The 23,577-nt window shown below is 38.7% G+C and overlaps 1 long non-coding RNA gene across 1 annotated transcript in view; it reads right to left on the bottom strand.

Annotated features, from left to right (window-relative positions):
* Window positions 1–18,808: 18,808 nt before the first annotated feature.
* LOC147581062 (uncharacterized) overlaps window positions 18,809–23,577 on the bottom strand; it is a 67,141-nt gene continuing 62,372 nt past the window's right edge. Inside the window, exon 5 of the long non-coding RNA XR_015251370.1 lies at window positions 18,809–23,264. This is a non-coding gene — a long non-coding RNA (uncharacterized LOC147581062). The remainder of the gene's footprint in view (window positions 23,265–23,577) is intronic.

Genomic DNA, 23,577 nt, shown 5'->3' with positions numbered 1-23,577 from the left:
ACGTGACATGGCCATGGGGAAAGTATGGGAAACTTCGTGAGGTACCAGATACTAGCTTTATGTAGGCTAGCTTTCCTTCATCCTTCTGGGGTACCCTTCCCCCTACTCATGCCAAAAAACTGGATTTGGTAAGGCTTATTCCTTACTCCAAATGTCCACTGCAGTTAGAATTATGGGGGGAGGGAGGTGTCTTCAGAATTCACAATCTATACCCATTTATTATACCATGGAAGTCATATCTTCCATTGTAAGTGATGATTTTATAATATTAGAGAGAGACTTGACAGATATTTAACTTTTAATTTCCTCAGAATTATGTTGAAATATAAAAATTGATTTACAAAGGTAAGGAAAGTCCAATCACACTTTTGAGATTATCTTTCTCTTTTTTCTACTTTAAGAAAAGTAAGTAAAAGAAAAATAAAATAGCCCATTTTGATTTTGTTTTCCAGAAATAAAAGTTTTAAAAGAAAGTTTCTCAAGTTTCTGAAGAAATTTTGTAACTTTTAGTTTGAAAAATCTACTTGAAAAACTTTACAAACAGATGACTAGAGTTGATTAATCTGCTTAGTAAATAAGTGAAAAAATAGTGACGATGGAATGAGCCTGGAAACCAAGAGCTTAAACATTATGTAGAGTTTCCTGCTTCATATCAAAACTTCTTGAAATAATGTTTTCGACAGACGCTTACTTTGACCTCGACTTGTTAGCAGTTATATGGAATTTACCCCCCCCCACCCAAAAAGTTTATTTTCAAAATAAGTTTGTTGTGTATGGTTAACTTTTTCAAGTTAGCTCACTTAAAATTTGTAAACCTTAATGACTATCTTAACAAGAAGGGAATATTTTATCTAATGCTGTGGCTTAAAAAAACAAACAAGAATATAGCTGATGAATGATTATAAGGATGATTGCAAAATTCTAAGACTTATTTGTTACTGGCTATGTTCTGATATGGATATAAAGACTGTTTCTTCAACTTAGCTATTATACAGACCTATACTGTAGGTCTTCCACAGAAATAAAACTGATAAATGTGAAATGTGAAAACCCTCATAAAAATTTGCTTACAGTCTTGATTTCCTTCCCCCCAATCAGGATAGCATGTTCCAGCAAACCTAGAGAATAGAGCACCTTAAAATATTTAAGGTACATGATTTCTTCCTTTTAACTCATTGTTACACTAATGACTGACTTGTTTCAACGCCTTATGGAAAGTGGGCTGTCTTTACTAATATTTGAGGACCTCACAGAGTCTAATTGTGGCCAGTCAGTAACTGTTGCTCAGTCAGAAAGCTGCATTCTTTTTCGTTTTCCCTTTTTTCCTGGGTCTTATCCCACTCCTCCCATCTCTTTCCTCACCTCTCATCCACTTGGAGGTAAAAATTGTGGTAAATAAAGATTTATTTTTCTTTACCCGAAATATATTCAGCAAAAGGTCCTGAGAACAGATAACTTGGCTTTACTGCTAATGTAGCAGGATGGCAGTCAGTGTTTATGAGGTTCAGTATTACATGTTGGTCCGGTATTTTCTTTTTTTTTTTTTTTTTTTTTTATTTTATTTTATTTATTTTTTTTTTTTTTTATTTTTTTTTTTTTATTATTTTTTTTTTATATGAAATTTATTGTCAAATTGGTTTCCATACAACACCCAGTGCTCATCCCAAAAGGTGCCCTCCTCAGTACCCATCACCCACCCTCTCCTCCCTCCCACCCCCCATCAACCCTTAGTTTGTTCTCAGTTCTCAACAGTCTCTTATGCTTTGGCTCTCTCCCACTCTAACCTCTTTTTTTTTTTTTTTTTTGTTCCCCTCCCCCATGGGTTTCTCTTAAGTTTCTCAGGATCCACATAAGAGTGAAACCATATGGTATCTGTCTTTCTCTGTATGGCTTATTTCACTTAGCATCACACTCTCCAGTTCCATCCACGTTGCTACAAAAGGCCATATTTCATTTTTTCTCATTGCCACGTAGTACTCCATTCTGTATATAAACCACAATTTCTTTATCCATTCATCAGTTGATGGACATTTAGGCTCTTTCCATAATTTGGCTATTGTTGAGAGTGCTGCTATGAACATTGGGGTACAAGTGCCCCTATGCATCAGTACTCCTGTGTCCCTTGGATAAATTCCTAGCAGTGCTATTGCTGGGTCATAGGGTAGGTCTATTTTTAATTTTCTGAGGAACCTCCACACTGCTTTCCAGAGCGTATTTTCAAGGCAAATGTGTCAGTCAGGATAGGGTAGGTTGTGTTGTGGAAGCAAACAACTCAGCAATCTCAGAGGCTAAAATGAACAAAGGTTTATGTCTTGCCCACGCTATATGCCCAAAGCAGATGGTGGGAAGTTCTGTTCCCCAGACCCAGGCCAATAGGTGCTCCTCATCATGGAACATGAGAACATGGGGAATTTGAAGCCATTGTCCTGGAAGAGACATATGTCAGTCCCCCTCCATTTTGTTTGGTCAGAATACGGGTCATAGTCATGCTTACCTTCAAGAGGACAGGGATTGAAATTCTCTACATTTCCACAAGTAAGGAGAAATATTAATATTACCACAGTAAGTCTGGGATTTGGGGGAGAAGGTTGTTTTTGTTTTTGTCTAAACCGGCCCTCTAGACAAAATAAAATTATCTGAAATAAAAGTTACTGTCTTGCATGTAATAAACATTCAATAAATATTTATGAGTGGTGGTTTATTAGTTTTCTATTGCTGTATAACAAATTAGCACAAAGTTAGCAGCTTAAAACAGCACCCATTTATTATGTCACAGTTCTGTAGGCCCAAAGTTCAGCATGGTATGACTAGGTTCTCCGTTCATAGCATGTGAAGCTATAATCATGATGTTGGCCAACCTGGCTTCTCATCTAGTGGCTCTGGAGAATTCACTTCCAAGTTCATTTAGGCTATTGATGGAATTCAGTTCCTTCCAGTTGTAAACCTGAGGTCCCCATATTCTTGCTGGCTATAGGCAAGGTCTCTTAGCTCCTAGAAACTGCTGGAATTCCGTGTCATTAGGAAAGGTTCTACAAAGCCAGCAACAGAGAATATCCTGCACATCAAATCATTTTTGTGCTTCAAATCTCTCTGGCTTCCTCCATCTCTTGTCTCTAGACCCGTATTTTTTCTTTATGTTTATTGATTTTTTTTGAGAGACAGAGAGGGAGACACAGAACCCAAAGCAGGTGCCAGGCTCTGAGCTGTCAGCACAGAACTTGATGTGGAGCTCGAACCCATAAACCATGAGATCATGACCTGAGACGAAATCAGACGCTTAACCACCTGAGCCACCCAGGCGCCCCTAGACCCACACTTTAAGGCTGCTATGTTTAAGTCAGGCTTACCCAGACAATCTCTATATCTTAAAGTCAACTGATTTGAGATCTTAATTACAACTGCAAAATCTCTTTTGCATATATAGTAACATAATCACAGGAGCGATATATTATTATATTTACAGTTTCTGGGGACACTCTGGGAGAGGAGATTATATAAAGGTGAGGGGCATTAAGGGTCATTTTATTTTTTATAATTTTTTTAAAGTTTATTTATTATTTTTTTATTTTTTTATTTAAAAAAAATTTTTTTTTTCAAACGTTTATTTATTTTTTGGGACAGAGAGAGACAGAGCATGAACAGGGGAGGGGCAGAGAGAGAGGGAGACACAGAATCGGAAACAGGCTCCAGGCTCTGAGCCATCAGCCCAGAGCCTGACGCGGGGCTCGAACTCACGGACCGCGAGATCGTGACCTGGCTGAAGTCGGACGCTTAACCGACTGCGCCACCCAGGCACCCCAAAAGTTTATTTATTTTGAGGGAGAGAGAGAGAGAGCATGAGTAGGGGAGGGGAAAGAGAGAGAGAGAGAGAGAGAGAGAGAGAGAGAGAGAATCCAAGCAGGCTCTGCGCTATGAATGAAGAGCCCGACGTGGGGATTGTACTCACAAACTGTGAGATCATGACCTGACTCGAAACCAAGAGTCAGACACTTAACCAACTGATCCACCCAGATGCCCCATTAAGGGTCCTTTCAGAGTTCTGTCTAGCACAGCAGCCTGGCCAGAGTAGAAAAAGTATTATTAAATTAATTGTCCAGATGACTTGGGTTTAAGACCCAGCTCTGCTGGTTATTAACTGGATAATTTGAAGCAAGCCATGAGCCTTTCTTCTCTGTCTCAGTTTCCACAATTGTAAAATGGGAGTATTATTCCCTGCCCTGCAAACCCCAGAGAGTAGTTGTGAGACTCAAATGAGATTACATGGAAGCACTTTGTAAACGTTAAAGAGCAACACAAATGCAAGTTATTATTATTTTCTTTGAATTTAACTTTGCTTCTGAGGGCCTGTGAGACCAGACCTTTTAAAAACAACGCTGGAAGAGGAGGCAGGCATAGGGGTGGAGGAAGGGCCTTGAGAGACACAGGCTTTTTGGCTTTCTATCCTCACAGAACACAAATTTGATGAGCTAATCGTAAAATAAGTGAAAGCATATGCTACACATTTCTTTTTTTAATGCATGAAATAGGTGTAAAATTTTAGAGGATCACTTTGGCAAGAGGTTTTTGGCCTCTGCTCTATATAATGATAATAATACATTACCATATATTTATGTGGTGTTTTCGACAGGAACTGAAACACTTTATGGATAGTACTGTTCCTCTTCTGAATATGACAGTGAGGTAGTAGCAGATGTAAAGCATTTATCCATGTATAATATTAGCATATAGACAAGGCCATTCCAGAACACAGGACCCCAAAGCCACACAAAACTACTTTCTTTTTTCCCTTTGATTTATGATATCTCCCTTGGTTAACGAATAGTTCAGCACTTTTACGAACCCCAAGCCCACCTTATTAGCACATGCCTACTCCATATTTTTTAATACTAAGGTTGAACATCAGAGTAATTGCTTGTTTCCAGTTAGACATTCTCATTTTGTTGTAGGATCAGATAAATAAAAGTTCACACTGATTGTTTCTATGAAGGTATCACTTAATACACAGCCTTTGAATTTGCCAGCTTAAACACAAATACACTGAGTGATTGTCAGACACCCATTTATGTCTTGAGACACAGGACTAAATCCTGTGGTCCAAATCCATTACCTTTGATCTGAATCAATTATGAAGGACAGTACCCAAACAGGTGTAGCCACTCTGGAAAACTGTATGGAGGGGCCTCAAAAAGTTAAAAATAGAACTGCCCTATGATGCAGCAATTGCACTACTAGGTATTTACCCAAAAAAATACAAAAACACAAATTTGAAGAGGCACATGCACCACAATGTTTATAGCAACATTATCAACAATAGCTAAACTATGGAAAGAGCCCAAATGTCCATCAACTAATGAATGGATAAAGACGTGGTGTGTATACATATATGTATACACACAGACACACACACACACACGCACACACACACACACACACTGGAATATTACTCATTCATCAAAAAGAATGAAATCTTGCCATTTGCAATGATGTGGATGGAGCTAGTGTGTATTATGCTAAGTGAAATAGAGAAATACAAATACCATATGTTTTCACTCATATCTGGAATTTAACAAACAAAACAAATGGTAAGGGGGAAAAAGAAAGAGGGAAACAAACCATAAGAGACTCTCCATGATAGAGAACAAACTGAGGGTTGATGGAGGGATGTGTGTGGGGGATGGGCTAGATGGGGGATGGGTATTAAGGAGGGCACTTGTTATGATGAGCACTGGGTGTTGTATGTAAGTGATGAATCACTGAATTCTACTCCTGAAACCAATATTCACTGCATGGTAACTGACCAGAATGTAAATAAAAAATTAAAAAAAAAAAAAGAACACTATAAGGGGCACCTGGGTGGCTCAGTTGGTTAAGCATCTGACTTTGGCTCATGTCATGACCTCACTGTTCATAAGTTCAAGTCCTGTGTCAGGCTTCAGGCGGTCAACTTACTTTGGATTCTGTGTCTCCCTCTCTCTCTGCCCCTCCCCCACTCATGCTCTCTCTCTCTCTCTCTCTCTCTCTCTCTCTCTCTCTCTCAAAAATAAATGAACATTAAAAAATTTTTTTAATAAAAAAATAAAAAAGGACACTTACCAAGAATGTTTTGAATAAGCTCATCACTTATGGAAAAATACTCTCAACATCATTTAAACTTTGTTTCCTCTTTAGTACTTTCTCCTTATCCCATGGAAGTAGGAATCTGGATGATTTTATTTCCAATGAAAACTACACAAGAGAAAATGTTTTTTAACATGCACCATGAGAAAGGAGGTTAGCTATAAGGAAGAACTTTCTGGCAATAATAGTTGCTTTGTGATTTGCTACCCAGGACGATTTTAATGTCTGTGGTATTTGTCCCGGTGTGAGCCTAGAGATGAATTTCAGATTAATTTTTCATGGCTATTTTCTGTGATTCTCTTATTCTTTTTTGATTTTTTTTTTTCATTTTTCTTCTTCTTCTTCTTCTTCTTCTTCTTCTTCTTCTTCTTCTTCTTCTTCTTCTTCTTTTTAAGAAAGGCAGACTGCCACATGCAGCATCTCATTTGGATGTGTCTGGAGTCTTTAAAGCTTGACTACCCTACCTTCTCCTACAAATGGACCTTGAGAGCTTGTTTGGAGGTTCTAGAAGGGGAGCACAGTTAGTCATATACCCTTGACAGAAGAATGGTCCTCCTCTATCAGAGATGGACATCCTCTTCCACTGAGCACACAGCTTAGGGAGGGATGCACATGGAGTGATGAGGGAGGAAGGAGACACCCAGGTCGGCCAAATCAACCCTGGCCATCAATAGAGTGACAGATGTCACAGCCAGATTACCATCAGATCCTCTCTTATTCTTATTCCTTTCTTTAACTATGAATTTTTAAGACTGAACTTAGAATGGCCACACATCTACTCTAAATTTTATATCTAAAATAATTTTAAGATTTTGTTTGTTATTTTAAAATCACAATTCTCCCCTCCCCAAACCATGGGCTCTAGGTTTGAGATTCCTAATTTGTTCCTCACCTGCTGGATTTGTTTTCTCCCAGTTCTAACATTTCTGACCTTTGACACCAGAAAACCAGGTTGTACTAGATTTTGCAAGATTGTCACAAGGAGAAAACCACTCTGGGGGCATAGACTGATAATCTGCCTGCTCTTAGTTGTCATCTGGGTCCATATTCCTTAAAATAGAAATAGTAATACTTTTCTTATTGACTAAAAAATATACCTCAGCAGTTAGAAACACCCAAAATGTTAGATCATTTAATTTCTGAAGCTGTGACAAATTTTGTGGCATTTGTCTTATACCTCCTAGTTTTGTAAAATTTCAAATACCATTTAGATGCTTAACAATTAGACAGAGGATCAATTTAAAGCTCTTTCTTTTTTATTGAAGTATAATTAACATATAATGTAATATTAGTTTCAGGAATACAACCTATTAATTCAACAATTGAATACATTACTCAGTGCTCGCTGAGATAAGTGTAGTCACTGTCACCATACAACATTGTTACAATATTATTGACTATATCCATGCTGTACTTTTCATCTCCATGATTTCTTTACTTTATAACTGGAAGTTTGTACCTTTTAATCCCTTTGTGTTTTCATTCTCCCCCAACCTGCCTCCTCTCTGGCAGTTTGTTCTCTACCAGCTTGCTCTCTGTATTTAAGAGTCTGTTTTTGTTTGTGTTTGTTTTGTTTTTAGATTTCACGTATAAGTGAAATCATATGGTATTTGTCTTTCTCTGCCTGACTTATTTCACTTAGCATAATATTCTCTAGGTCCATCTGTGCTGTCACAAATGGCAAGATTCCATTCTTTTTTATGGCTGAGTAATATTCCATTATATATATATATATATATATATATATATATATATATATATATATATATATTCTATATTCTTTATACATTCATCTATTGATGGACACTTGGACTGCTTCCATATCTTGGTTATTATAAATAATGTTTCTATAAATATAGGGGTGCATATGTCTTTTCATATTAGTGTTTATATTTTCTTTGGACAAATACCCAGGTGTGGAATTACTGGATCATATGGTATTTCTATTTTTTAATTTTTTTGAGGAGTCACCCTACTGTTTTCCACAGTGGCTGCACCAGTTTACATTCCCACAAGTAGTGCATGAGAGTTCCTTTTTCTCCACATCCTCATCAACCTTTGTTATTTTTTGTCTTTTTGATACTAGCCATTCCGACTGGTGTGAGATGATACCTCATTGTGGTTTTGATTTGAATTTCCCTGAGGATTAATGATGTTGAACATCTCTTCATGTGTCTCTTGGCCACCTGTATGTCTTCTTTGGAAAGCTCTCTCTTTTTAATAGCAAGTTTCTAATCTTGCACATTCATATGCAACTGTTTAGAAATGACAGCAGGACTTACAAGTTTCAGATATGAGTAGAGTTTGACTAGTAATGAATCCTAATAATGTGACATAATGTCAGATACCAGGTTGTTTCTTTCCTTTTTTTTTTCCCCTATGCTAAGGCTAGATATACAGCAAGATTTTTTAAAGTGAATTATAGTCAACTAACTTTGGAAAAGAAAATATAATAAAAAGACCACCCAGTTGATAGCCCTTAAATAACCTGTTAAAAAATATTTATATACCAAAGTGAGATCCAGACACAGTTCTGGTTATTTTTTAAAGATTATTTGTTTACTTGTTGGTTCAAAAAAATCAACAGATAACAGTGATTTCCCAAAGTGCTCACATAGCTATACAATATTTAGTAACCTAAAGATATTGTACATAGGGCACAAATTAAGTTTTCTAGGCTGTAATTCCAAGATAACAGGACAATAGTGTAGAAAACATGGACTGCTTAAGCACTGAATAGGATACAAAGCAATGAATGATTAATTCCATCTTCCATCTTACTCTTTCTTAAATGAAATACACTATCAGCCTCCCCCTTCCCCCACCCACACACACACTCCTTCCGGACACCCACAGATTCAGCTTCCCAACACATGAAGGTGTAGAGAGAGAAATTGAGAAGACTGGCATGGCCTGAAAAACCTGAAGTGTCCAGCTCCAAAATCCTCTCCTGCTTACCTGGACCTCTGTAGGGTTCTTCTCACATAAGAACGAATAAGTCAGGGGCACCTGGGCGGCTCAGTCAGTTGAGCATCCACCTCTGATTTCAGCTCAGGTCATGATCTCAGGGTCCTGGGACTGAGCCCCACATTGGGCTCCATGCTAAGCATGGAGCCTACTTAAGATTCTCTCTGTCCTTCTCCCTACTTGCACTCTGTCTCTAAAATTAAAAAAATAAATACCAAATGAGTCACTTTGAACATACTGCTGGCTTCTAAGCTAAGCTATGCTTTTTTTTTTTTTTTTTTTTTTTTTTAATCTCTTTGATGCCTCCATCTTAGTCCTCAGCAGATTTAAGAATCTTCTGGTTCCTGGCTGTTTCCATATTTTATGAGCAGGCTTAAAACTGATCTAAAGTTATTATTGCTTTGTCGTATTCCTTTAGCCAAGACTGGAGGAAGCAGAAGATAGCAGGACAAATTCTGAATCTATATGACTCCCAAGGGCAAGGCCATTGACACCAGCATGTTGACTCTGCTCACTAAGCAGCCTCACAGATGAGTTCTGATTGTAGAAGTGTCATTGCCTACTTTACAAGTGGGAAATGCTTTGAGGTCCCCAGACTTCTGCAGGGTGTGTTTCATATTTAATTCTATCAAGAACCATAGGTGGTGTATTAATACCTCCATTTTACATAAATGGAAGCTGAGACTCCAAGAAAATGAGAAACGTGCCCATAGGAAGCTGTGATTAAATGTTAGTCTGACTCTCTAGAAAGCTCACACCCTTTTTTTTACTCTTTCCTTCAAGCTACTTGAAGAATCCATTGTAAAATTTCCCTTTTATCATCCAGTACTATTTGAATGCCTAGTTAAACATCCATCAGGGCATCCATATGCTTTGCTCAGATGTCTTTCTGGCAAGAACTAGAAAACTGTGGGGTGATAGACTTCCAGATGAAGGGTTAAGTGAACTAGCTATAACAACTTAGATTGTCATTTATCAAATCTCTATCTAAGCCTTAATAACCTGGGAAAGGATGACTCACAGAGCCCAGAGGCTCTTGTTGGCTTAAAGGAGAGCTGCAGTGTGTCAGAGGCAGGTCTGCTTAGTGCAGCCTGTTCAAAGAAGCGCCGGAATTCTGACTCACACGAGCTACATGACTAAAATGGCCCCTTCTAAAAAATCTGGTAGCAATGCTGCCCTCTTGGACTGCACTCTTCTGTGGCACCAACACAGGGTTATTGTCCTAATGTGTTTATAACAACCAGAGAGACATCAGAATGTGAAGTCTTCAGGACACATATTTCATAGTGGTTTTGGCACAGTGTATTCCACCGAGCCTTGTATGTTTATGGGAAATATTAAATAATCATTTGATTGGTGATTGGGGATAACAGACTGAGAGCTGGGGGACATAAAAGCGTGGGGTCAGAGAGATTTTCTTGACTACAAAAGATAAGGAGCTATAGGCTGTGGGAAGTTTTTATGAGAGAAAGCAGTCTCTATGTACAGATTCTAGGCTGGCTGTGTGGGCATGAAGCAATTAGGTCTGCAGGTGAGGTGAATCAAAAAATATTTCTAAGAAATTTTAAAGGTGTGAAGAATTTGAGAAGACAGATAGAAGAGGAGAGAGGGCAAACTGATCTGACAGACCTGCTGGCAGACTAACTGAAATTTCTTGACCAGTGCTAATGAATAGAGTCATGCATATTTACTCAAGAAAGAGAACACTGCAGAAATATCACAAAATTCCAGAAACACTAAAATCACCACTTTTTTTATGTGGAAAGGCAAGAAGCTACAGAGAAAAAAGGCCAGGTGACTTCATAACAATTCTGGCCCTGATTGAGGCAAGGATAGAGATATTCCAGTTACTTCACAGGTCTATAGGCAATATTGGGCCCAAAGCTATTGTGTTGCACCATTGAGTGACCTAATCAAATGAGCACTCTCAGATTTACAATGGAACTTTAGATCCAAGTGTGGAAGAATGGTGTGATTTTGCATAAAGATGAATTCCGAAGGCACTCCTGGGTGGCTCAGTTGATCGAACGTCCATCTCTTGATTTCGGCTCAGGTCATGATCATTTGGTTGTTGAGATGGAGCCCCATGTTGGGCTCTGAGCTGACAATGCAGAACCTGCTTGGGATTCTCTCTCTCCCTCTCTCTCTCTGTCCCTCCCTTGCTGGTGTGTGCTCTCTCTTTCTCTCAATATAAATAAATAAACATTTTAAAAAAGATGAATTCAGAAGACACATGGGGGGAAAATGAAAAAGGACTCTTCATTTCATTTGTCAACACTGCTGAAGTATCTCATTAAACCTTATCTCACATCCATGTTAGTCATGTCCAGTCCAAGTCATCATCAGCACAGGAGAATCAAGTAAGATTATATAATGATTCCTTTAATTATTCTAGTCTAATTCTTACATTTCTTGCCTGGATCATTGGCAGAGCTTCCTAATTGGTTTTTCTTAACTGTGGTGACACACTGTAAGGTAGCTTCCATGCTCCCCAGCTTCCTGGGATTCACACCTTTGTGTAATCTCCTCTCTCAAGTGTAGGCAGGGCCTGGGATGTGCTCCTGACCAATGCATTTTGGCAAGGTAATGGGATGTCACTCCCATGATCATGTAATGCTGTATAAGACTCTGTACTACTAACAGACTTGCTCTAGAGTTTGTCTGTCTGTCTCTATCTTTCTAACTCTCTCTTTTTCTTTCTCCATGGCTGGCTTTGAAGAAGACAGCTAAATGAATCCTACAGCTGCAAGAAAATGAATTCTGTCAACAACCAGAGGGAGCTTGAAAGCAGACCCTTCCACAGTCAAACCTCCAGATGAGAACCCAGCCCTGGCTGACATCTTGACTGCAGCCTAGAGAGGACCCAACTGAACTTACCCACTCCTGACTCACATAACCTGTAAGATAATACATACATGTTATTTTAAGCCACTAACTTTGTGGCAATTTGTTACACAGAATGGAAAATTAATATACTGATGTCACCCTCTATTCTCAATAATATGTATTCTCAACACAGCTGCTAGAGAATCCTGTTTATAAGTACTTTCTTTATTTAAACCCCTCCAGTGGCTTCTTCAACGCAGAGAAAAAGCCAAAGTTTATACCACAGTTCACAGAGACACATTGCCTCTCTCACTGATCTATTGCTCTCTCATTGCCCAGTTTATCCCTCTTGGCCATCCTGCCAACTTTCCAACATGCCAGGCACACTTTCTGGGCCTTGATACTTTGTGCCCTCTGATATCCACCTGTCTTATACCTTCAGCTCTTGCATGTCTTGGCTCAAGATTCACTCTCTCAATGAGGCCTTCCCTGATAACCTTATAAAAAGTTGCAATATTCCTCCCACCCCATCACTCTTCACTAATTTTCGCTGATTTTCTTTTCTCCATAGTACTGGATTGGCATCATTGGATATACTATGTGTTTTATTTATTTGCTTATTGTCTATCTTCCTGCAATAGGCCATAAGCTACATGAACATAGGAACTTTTATCAGTTTTGTGCACTGTTTTATCTCCAGCACCTAGGACACATAGTACATGCTCAATAAGTATTTGTTGAAATAAATTTCAAAACTGCATCATGAAATCTGCTTTTTAGGCTATATTTCCAAATTAAAGTAAAATTTTCTGTTTAAGCATGACAGAAGCATCATCAAAAATTCTCAAGTCTATTATCTAGATTATTTGCCACATGACCAAAGGCATGGACCATTTGAGAAAAACAAATTTGTGCTGTGGAAGAATACCAAGATCACCCTGACTCACTGAAACCCACCACATATTCAAGTTTTCCTTTGGTTTTACAGATCTGGCACCCAACTCTACTATCATAAGATCAGACTTCCCAATAGGGAACTGACATAAAACTAAAGCACCAAAATCAAGATACTTTCCATGTGACAAAGTTGGTCACAAACCAAAGTTCTATCAACTAACTTTTTCTGTATGGTTATAAAATGAGTAAACTTATTTCTTTAAGCAATCATAAGACTAATTTTGTCAACACCTACTTGTCACTAACTGGCACAACCAGATCTCTAAGACCTTAGATCTGTAATCTTATCCAATACGTGGGGAGCAGCAAGAGTCCAGGCTTGGTCCTGTGGCTCAGCCCCTAAGCTGGACAGGCCTTGTGGGGCTAGGAAGGGTCAGGATACTTCTATAGCTGCTGTCTTAGCAGCAGAAGTACAATGATTTTACACATTGGAGAATAATTGTTTGAAAAGAGAGAGCCTTGGGGTAGTGGAAAGAGAGTGGATCTTAGAGTCAGAAAGACTTGCTTAGTTTAAATTTTTTTTTTTTCAACGTTTATTTATTTTTCGGACAGAGAGAGAAAGAGCATGAACGGGCGAGAAGCAGAAAGAGAGGGAGACACAGAATCGGAAACAGGCTCCAGGCTCCGAGCCATCAGCCCAGAGCCCGACGCGGGGCTCGAACTCACGGACCGCGAGATCGTGACCTGGCTGAAGTCGGACGCTTAACCGACTGCGCCACCCAGGCGCCCCAAGACTTGCTTAGTTTATTTTTAATTTTTTTTTTAACGTTTATTTATTTTTGAGACAGAGAGAGACAGAGCATGAATGGGGGAGGGTCAGAGAGAGGGAGACACAGAATCTGAAACAGGCTCCAGGCTCTGAGCGGTCAGCACAGAGCCCGACGCGGGGCTCGAACTCACGGAGTGTGAGATCGTGACCTGAGCCGAAGTCGGCCGCTTAACCGACTGAGCCACCCAGGCGCCCCAAGACTTGCTTAGTTTAAATACCAACTGTGGTCCTGACATCCTGACCTTAGGGAAATTATAACTTTTCAACTTGATTTTTTAATTTTTAAGATGTGAATATAGTTCCTGCATTTTGGAGTTGCTATAATAAATAAAGGTGATAGTAAGTATAAATTGCTCAGAATGGTGCTGACCTAAAGTAGGGGGTTGGTCAATGGCAGCTATTATTAATAATAAAGGCACATTAAAGGACAACTTCAAACATTGCATTATTGGTGTGGAATAAAAGCAAACACTAAAGAACAGCTCTAAGCAGTGTGTTATTGGCAATAAAAAGAGCATGGCTAGATTTGAATAAAAAGATGTAGATTCCCAGGTGAGAGCACAAAGCTGTCTTCATATACATACAACATACACATTTGCTCATGTATGTATTTGCCCTTTTTATGACCCATATGGATGATGACTGAATAGCAGAATTTTCTATACTATGTATTATACTGTTTGGTTGATGATTCATGTTTCTATGTAACTAGAGAACCAACGTTCTGCCTGGTTTTTAGTTCATTTATTTGTGGTTTAGTATAGATGTTCTTCTCTGTACTGGCAGGATGGAGTAGGTAGCTTCCAAATTCCCCTCAAGCCCCAACTCTAGGAAAAGCTTCATTTAGAATACTTTTACTTTATTAGAGTAAACTTCTGGAACATGCACAGACTAATTGAGACAACTTAACCTTTCATACTACATCACACCTGGCAAGAATACATTGCCCCTATATTAGGTGAGGGATGTAGCAGCATGAGAGACCCTACTTCCCAGAGTCTGTACTCTACGGCTACCATCACACAGAGCAAAGGAGTCCCACAGGGACCTTACAAGCTGATCCAAACAATAACCAGACTCTCCAGCTGGGGTGAGGGCTCTCAGCTGGGTGTGGTTTCTACAAACAGCTTCCTGGACCCTGGCCATATTTTCTCAGCATGTGCTGCTTCAGTAAGGTTTGCTTTCTTATGGTAATGGTGGTGTTCTTTGCAATGGGGGTTGGTGATAGCACCAAGTTAACAACACCACACCATGGTGTCATGAAAGCTACAAAGCCTCCCTCTTTGGTTCTTTTGGTGCTGTGGTCAGTGACTTTGTGGAAGGCTCTGTAGTGCTATCAGAATCTCACCTACCTTTACAATCCTTGACTGTGCTGACCCCTCAGGAAAGGCAGTGGTCCAGACAAGGCATCTCAAGCCCACCCACACTATCTCCTGCTATCAAGGCTATGTGCAATGCAGGAGCAGATACAGTGAATGGAGACGAGAGTCTATTAGTTTCTGTACTTTGGGATTTCAAGACAAGTTTTCCCAAATAAATGGACTAACAAAAAGCAACTGCAATCTAATAACAGAAAACAGTACCATTTAGCCTTTATAGTCACACTATCTAGGTTGTTTCCAAATTAGACACTTAATAGTTGTGGGACCTGGGAGAAGATGCTTAACTAGGCTATTCAGAATGGGGATGATAGCTGTACTCCCCTCATAGTCCTCTCCTAAAAATTACAGATGAATTATCTGCTACATGCAGCCAAAGCACTTAATACAGGGCCTGGCACCTATTGTTACGCTCATTATTATAATTTTATAAAAGAAAGATTATTTGGGGGGGGTGTCTGGGTGGCTCAGTCAGTTAAGTGTCTGACTTCAGCTCAGGTCATGATCTGACAGGTCAGTCCATGAGTTTGAGCCCCACAGTCAGGCTCTCTGCTGTCATCACAGAGCCTGCTATGGATCCTCTGTCCCCTTCTCTCTCTCTGCCCCTCCCCTGCTCTCCCTCTCTCTCAAAAATTAACAAAAATTTTTTAAAAAGGAAGATTATTTTAACACCAAAAAAGTAGAAACTATCTCAGAGTAAAGGACAATCCTTCCCAAAAAAACACAGCTGGCAAAGTAAATACATGTGTGTGTATATGTGTGTATGATCACTTGAAGTTTCATTTTATAAATTATAAAATACAGCGATTTTCTTAAAACCTCTTGGCTAGTTTGCAGATATAGTCAACAGTGTTATTTGAAGTGAAAGTCAAATTCAGCTCTGTCCTATAATCTTATTTAAATGCAGTGTTGAAAATATAGTTTCTCTTAGGCTTATTTTGAAAAATGGAAGTAATACAATGGCAATACACTCAATTCAAATGTTTGGAGCTGATTAAGAAAAGTCAAATATAAATAGCCCCAAGGAGCCACGATAATATGCCAGTTTCAGCCTCAGGAAGGTATCAGGAAGAGGCCTACTGGACAATCCTAGTTCAGAGTCTCTATACCAGGGCCCAATCCATAGACTGGTTGTCCACCATTTACCAGTGACTACTTCTCTAAATACCTGGTTGGGAACTTCTAGCTCTAGAAAGCCTTGAATTACAATACTTTTGCTCCCTTTGTCCATTACCCTTTCCTGTCCACCACTTGGAAGAAGAGTGACACAAGATTGGATTCATTACTCTATGTGCTGAGTGATTTTCATACTGTTGACTTTTGGGCTTATGTTACCATATTTTAATTCTCCCTACATGAAGAGGATGAAGGGCATAGCAGTGTAGATTCCTGTCTGTCCTTGAAACATATTTTATACCTTGAAGCAAGAGAATAAATTGGCCAACCTCTCAAGGTTTCTGCTAGCCTCAGTAACCAAGTACCAAAAGTCACAGTATTAGCTGACAGAATTATATTGGAAAGACACAGAAGCAGGACAATGGATAGTATACTGAAAAATAGAAATTCAAAGACCAAGATTTGGAAAAAAGTTTAGAAGTAGTTGATAATTATAACAATGACACAGTAATCACCATTATTAACATTATCCTCTTTGTCCCTAACCAAAAGGAGTGTTTTAGTCAGGGTGTCAGCTGAGATTCACCATAAGGTTCAACTAAAGACATTTTAGTGAAGGGGCACCTGAGTGGCTCAGTTGGTTAAACGTCTGACTTCAGCTCGGGTCATGATCTTGTGGTTCGTGGGTTCAAGCCCTGAATCAGGCTCTGTGCTGACAGCTCAGAGCTTGGAGCCTGCTTTGGATTCTGTGTCTCCCTCTCTCTCTGCCCTTCCCCTACTCATGCTCTGTCTCTCTCTGAAATAAATAAACATTAAAATTTTTTTTAATAAAAAAATAAAGACACTTTAGTGAAGATACTTTTTGTCTAGATGTTGGAAATAATCAAAGGATGTGGAGGCATCCAGAGACTAGCAACAATGGGAAATCCTAAAGGTCAACGGAAGGAAATAGTGTTGCTGGAGCTCACTGAGAAAAAGCTGGGGCCATGGGAGCCATGGATAGAGAGAGACCCAGCTGCTGATGAGAAAGCAGTTCTAAAATAAGGAGGGAGAGGAAAAGAAATACCCCAAGCCCTCTCTTTCCTCCCTCCCTGGAAGTCTCTGGCCAGTACCTCCTGTCGGGCTACTGGGCAAACTCAACTGGGGGCCAGCAAGCAAGAGGTGTTGGCAGCAGTACTAAGAAAGACAGAGCAGTACTAAGAAAGGACATGGGGGGCAAACAGAGAATAACCAGAACAAGCACTTACTATCTGCTAGGCCCTGGGCTGGGTGCTTTAGGTAGATTATCTTATCTAATTATCAGAATGCTTCTGTGAGGTAGGTACTACTGTTATTCTTGTTTTCACAGGCATGAAAATTGAAGCTTACAGAGTTTTTTTGGTACTATTTCTATTATAAGCCAGGCTTCAAGAAACATCCTTATAGATCAATGTTTGTGTACATCTGTGGTGATATGCTTGGATTAAATACATTCATAGAAGCAGAAATGCTAGAAGAATGGGAATAAACGTTTTTATTTAGATATAAGTCATCAGCTTATCCATAAATCAGCAAGATAAGCATGAATACCCATGTCCCTGAATCGCCAATCAAATTGGCCATTCATGATAATAATAATAATAATATTAAGCTAAAGAATAGCTGCTAGCTGTTACTAGAAATTAAAATTTTTATTACTATGAAATTTGAATTTTTCTCATATTGTTCAGTCATTTGAATTTAGTTTTGAGTGACCCATTTATTTTCTTTGGAAAGTAAACATTCTTTAATAACTCTCCATGTTACTGATATTGTTTAAGATTTAAGCTAAAGCAGATCCCTGTTTCTGAGCCTTGTAATTGAGTTTTATGAATTTCTTCCAACAAAGAGACAGAATCGTACACTGTAAATGCATGGGATTGTCAAGTTCCATTTCCCCGCAGAGACTTGTTTCAGCACACCGTCTAGGTTGGCTATTTGAGCTCCCAGTGAATCAGTCTCCTAGTTGGGTCAGCATACTTCAGCAGCATCTATGCAAATGTTTTCGGTGTCTCTCTCTCTTCCCATTGTCAATCTTGATAGCATCAGAGAGGTCAGTTGGTAACTTGCATGAAATCCCAGAAAGCCTTTATCTGTCCTTTTTTCAATTGCCTCAAGAGCAATTGGTAAAATGAAGTTTGTTTTAATAGTTGAGCCCTTGAAGCAACTCCTTCAGAAAGTATTGTTTCTGAGCATTTGCTTCTCCCCAGTTGATGTCATTAGAATCTGAGTTGGACTGGGATCCAGCTTTCTTGTGTGTACCTCAATGATTGTCTCTCCAAATCCCTTTCTTTTCAATATTTATGCATTCTCATTGGTCAAAGCTACCTGTCAATGTACATTTAATGTTCATTCCTCTGCTAATGGCATGCAGATTTACAATAAAATTGGGGCAAGACTCTTGTCTATATTCCTACCTGACTTTTATTAATGAAATTTTTGTATAAATTGTATGTTTGTGGGGTGCCTGGGTGGCTCAGCCCATTAAGCATCTGACTCTTGATTTCAGCTCAGGTCATGATCTCATGGTTCATGAGTTGGAGCCCCACTTCAGGCTCTGTGCTGACAGCGTGGAGCCTGCTTCAGATTCTCTGTCTTTCTCTCTCTCTCAAAAAATAAATAAACATTAAAATATTTTTAATTGTATATTTGTGTGCAGGTATGTATCAAATGTATTTTGTTTTTTACTACGGGGTTGCGTCCCCAAAATTTTGAAAACCAATGAATTAGCAGGCCAAGGAAGATTTATTACAAGAACTAAAACAATAAGAATGGAGAACTACAGCCGGGTTTGGATGGCCAGGCCATTTCTACAAGTGTTCCAGCTAGTAAAACCACGTGAGCTGGCGCCTGAGCTCCCATTGGCTGCACAGGAGCAGTACTAGCTGCATCCGAACATAAGGAGCATGGAGAATTCCTGAAAACAGCAGCAGGCAGCTCTGTTGGGAACTCTTTCTCCCTGGCTGTACAGGTTCGACAGGGAAAGCCCTGCTTTCAACTGAGAGCAAATGACAGAACTTAGAAGCAGAGTGTATTAAGCTTTAAAAGACTTTGAAAGCCACGGAACCCTCATTTTATATTCTGGCCAAGAAGGGTGTGTGAAAACCTCCTGGTGTCCAGGATGGCTTGCGAGCTTCTTTCCTTTTCCCCTACCGATACTCCTCTGCTAGATAATCCTGCCTGACATGAGGGATTTGATAGGATAGAAGTATGTTGGCATCCTCAAAATTGGGACCTCCCCATCTTAAAACTCATCAACATGAAGTCTTTCCTAAGCTGAAACTTGCCCATGATTATCAAATGATATACGGTTGTTCGCGATACAGATAATGTTCCAATAGGGACCTCACTAAATATCCTCTAAAAACTCCTATTATACAAGACCTCTGGCTGAACTTCACCCCTCTGCTAAGGAGTGAAAAAGAATGGTGCTGTATCTTCTACTTCTCTCCCCAGCTCTACTCTAAATGCTGGAATCATTAGGCAAATTATCCTATTTACCTTGTAAAAAGTTGGACAAAGTGAGGCATCAGCCTCTAGAAGAATGTAATTAATTAAAGATAACTCAGTTGGTTGAATTTAATATCCAACTCTGGAGTGCCTACAAAAGGACAAGGTGACCATCTATTATTAAGTTCTTAGTAGCTTTTGGCTTTCTTTATAACAGATGTTTTCCTGTGTTGGTCAATAGTATCCTATGGGTTATAAAATCAAGAAAGAAGTCTGAACAATTGATTGGCAAATTTCCCAAACTTAGGTCAGCTTTAAGTATATGAGAAATGGTGCTACACCGAGGGCAAATACCAAAAAAAAAAAAATCAATTTGATGTTATAAAATCTATTTTAGTTTGGCTGCATGCTGCCTGAACTCCCACTGCAGAGAATGGCAAGCAGTCAGTGTATAGTTCCAGACATCAATATAAAAAAAGTGTTTATCTGATAGTAGTGCACAATCTCCTTAGATTTGCTATGTAAATTGCTGTTAATACAAGAGAGTTGTTCTGTGTTTATCAGTGGTATTTTCCCTTAGAGTTCATACTCTAACTGCAAAATTATTTTCGTAATAAGAAGATTGAAAATCTATCCTGACCAACATTTTCCAAATATTAAGTGTGATTACAAAAGTATTGAGACTTTCTAAAAAACAGCCATGGAAGGTTGCAAATATCATCTAACTCTACTTTCCTTGTTCAGAATGTAACTGGAGCTCCTTTTTTTGTTTTTTCCTACTTAACAGTTGTATTATCTTGGGCAAGTATTTTAGACTCTCAGAGCTTCCATTTCCTCATCAGTGAAATGGAGATTTGTCCCACAGATATCTGCTAGGGAAACACAAATGCAGCATCTTTGCAAAAATATTTTTTTAAGATTAACGAAATAACATGCAAAGTTTCCAACATAGCAACTAGCTCATAGTAAGTCTTCAATACATGGAAGATGTCATTATGCCTGATTTATATATGGCTCCTTCTACAAGACATAAATCTTACTGTATCATCTACAATAAAATCTTCAGAAGTGAAACAAAAAATGAAAATACAAAGGACATCATTCTGCCCACCCATCAGCACTGTGCCCTTCTGTCTATTCCTTGCAGTACAAAAACTTTTGGTGTGTGGGGCGGGGAGGATATCCACCTAATATCTCTGCTTAAGGACCTTTTCAACATGCTATGCATTTAGAATTCTTTTTTTTTTTAATTTCAATTCCAGAATACTCTCAGAAGCATAATATAAAGATTCAAGAATTCCATACATCACCTAGTGCTCATCATGCAATTAAAATGCTTTATAATCTGGCCTCTACCTGCTCAGCCTAACTTCCATACTGAGAATCTAATCACTGCTGCACCATCTCATTCATGCCTTTTTGGGTTTGAACACAATGCCTCTCTGCTCGCAATGTCTGTCCCTGATTCTCCATCTGGCAACCCCCATGTAATAGCATTTCTTTTTCCTACCTCTACCTTGCACATTTATTCTCTCTTCTGTCCTGTGCTCCAGTATCACATTGTGTATTCTTGATGTATTAAAATTACTTGCTTGCACACTTATCCCTATCAATAGAGTACACAATAGTATCCCAGAGTAGAAACCATGGGAGACATGATTGTTTGGAGATTAAGAGCAGACACTCTAGGGTAGAATAAACTTGGGCTCTTGCCCTTTACCATCTTGGGTGGGCTACTTAACCACTCTAAACCTATTTGCTCATCTGGAAAAAAAGGATCCTACCAGTACCTCCTTTATAGGGTTATCATGAGGATGAAGCAAAATGATGGACAGTCAACACTTCACATTATATCATAACATCTATAACTGTTAAATGCTTTGCTTATTTGTTTGTTGGTTGTTGTTTATTTATTCCTTGAGTCTTTCTAGTAGCTAAGGCCTAGAACATAGCAGGTGTTTAGTTAAAGTGGAATAAATAAATGAATGGGGACTCAAAAAACGCCTCAGAGTTACATCTCCTTATGTATAAGAAGTTTTTTGTTTTTTTTTTTAAAGTACTTCCATGATTCACCTGAATGACATACCGAAGTAGCTTACAATTCCTAAATTGAGAGATGTGACAGAAGAGATGCGATAGAATCATTTTTGGAAGAAAGATGGTTCATTTACAAAATGTATACTTGTTGGAATTTTCATGTTGTTATGATTTAGGTATGACTCAGCAAAAGTGCTACTTTTCTGAAAAGTTGCTCCTATGACTCCAATAGACTTCACAGAGAAAGGCCTTTCCATGGAAAAATCTGATTGCAAAAGTATACTAAATGGGGCAATAATCCCATCTTTGGGTCATCCTCAGACTAATTTGTCTTTTTGTTACCACAATGTCCTCTGGTGTTTTAAAGCTTGTGGGTACTGTTGGATACCTAAATGGGAAGCCAGGTACCTGCCTAATGAGTCCCTAACCTGGGATGGGACCTAAGGACCCTGGTCCAAGATTTGTACCAATGCTTCCCACAATGCCACATGAGTGATAGGAAGACAGACAGGGAAAGAAACCCCTGATTCTTCTATCGCCTTGCATTATTCCAGGAGTTCTGTTAGAAATATGAGAATATGGATCCCTTTTATTTTATGCTTTGCTGTTTTACAATGGGACTTGGTTTAATGGGGCTTATCTGCATTATTATTATTATTATTATTATTATTATTATTATATTCATACTTTTTAAACAAAACCTCACCCTGTAAATTTTAATGCATTACATCTTGGATTTTTCTTTAAAATTTTTAAAGACTTTTTTAAAGAGCAATTTTAGGTTCAGTTAAGAGAAGACACAGAGATTTCCCATCTACTCCCTATCCCTACACATGGGCAGCTTCCCCCATTATCAATCTCCCCACCAGAGTGGTACATTTGTTAGAAGGGGTGAAGCCTATATTGACACATCATAATCACCAAAGGTCCACATTAGGATTCAGTCTTGGTATTGTACATTCTATGAGTTTGACAAATGTATAATGGCATGTATTCCATCATTGTAATATCATACAGCGTATTTTCACTGCCTTAAAAATCCTATGTTCTATCTATTCATCCCTCCCTCCACCCCCTGCCAAACCCTCACTTTAAACATTTTATTTTATTCCTGTGGCTCCTCCTATTCTACTATCTCCTAAATCCACACCCTTGTTTCTTCACTGACAGATAGTATATGGTGTAGACTTTGTTTTGTATATGCAGCAGGCAACATTTTCATTATGTTAAAGATTTGTGCTCTGTACTTTTCCTTAGCAGTAAGTTCATTCTTTATGAGTCTGGCCCTAAAAATCCATGGATTTTAATTATTCCTAGAGTCTGGTTATACATCAAAAGATCTCTCTTGCTCTCTTTTTCAGAATATGGTGCTTAAATGAAAAGCTGCTAGGTTGTTCACACACTGCTTTGAGGAACAGCTTTTCACAGATGGAAGGGCATAAAAATGATGGGCTGTTATCTTGTAGCCTGAAACTCCACTCTCTGAACACATGAAATATTGATATTAAATCAAGCTGTACCTGGTTTCCTCCATATGAATCCTTCCAAGTTCTTGACCTCTGTTCTATTGCTGTTTCATTTTAATCAGAATTCCAGTGTCAAGGTGGAGATGGGGGCATATGTGGGCTCTGTGAAAGAAAAATTGAAGTTGGACTAGCTTCTTGTGTATTTTTGTAAATTCAGGGATGACATAGAACAGTAAAAATCAGTGTAGCGATGATGTGGTCAAATAGATAAACATTTATTCACTGTGAACTATTGCATGCATTTGCAATGACATCATTGAAAGCTGACAAGCAGCACTTCTAATGTTAATATATAATAAATTATGAAAGAAAATAAATTCTATACTAGATACTAATTAGAATACTAAAGTATTGTTTTCTACTATTTAAAAAAAACAGCAAAGCTTATAATGGCTCCAACACTTATTTCTCACTC

The sequence above is a fragment of the Puma concolor genome, chromosome B2 (genome assembly GCF_028749965.1).
Source record: "Puma concolor isolate L17-30 chromosome B2, mPumCon1.1.hap2, whole genome shotgun sequence".
Classification (NCBI taxonomy): Eukaryota; Metazoa; Chordata; class Mammalia; order Carnivora; family Felidae; genus Puma; species Puma concolor.
The sequence above is the reverse complement of the archived record's forward strand: the minus strand, read 5'-3'. Positions and strand labels throughout refer to the sequence as shown.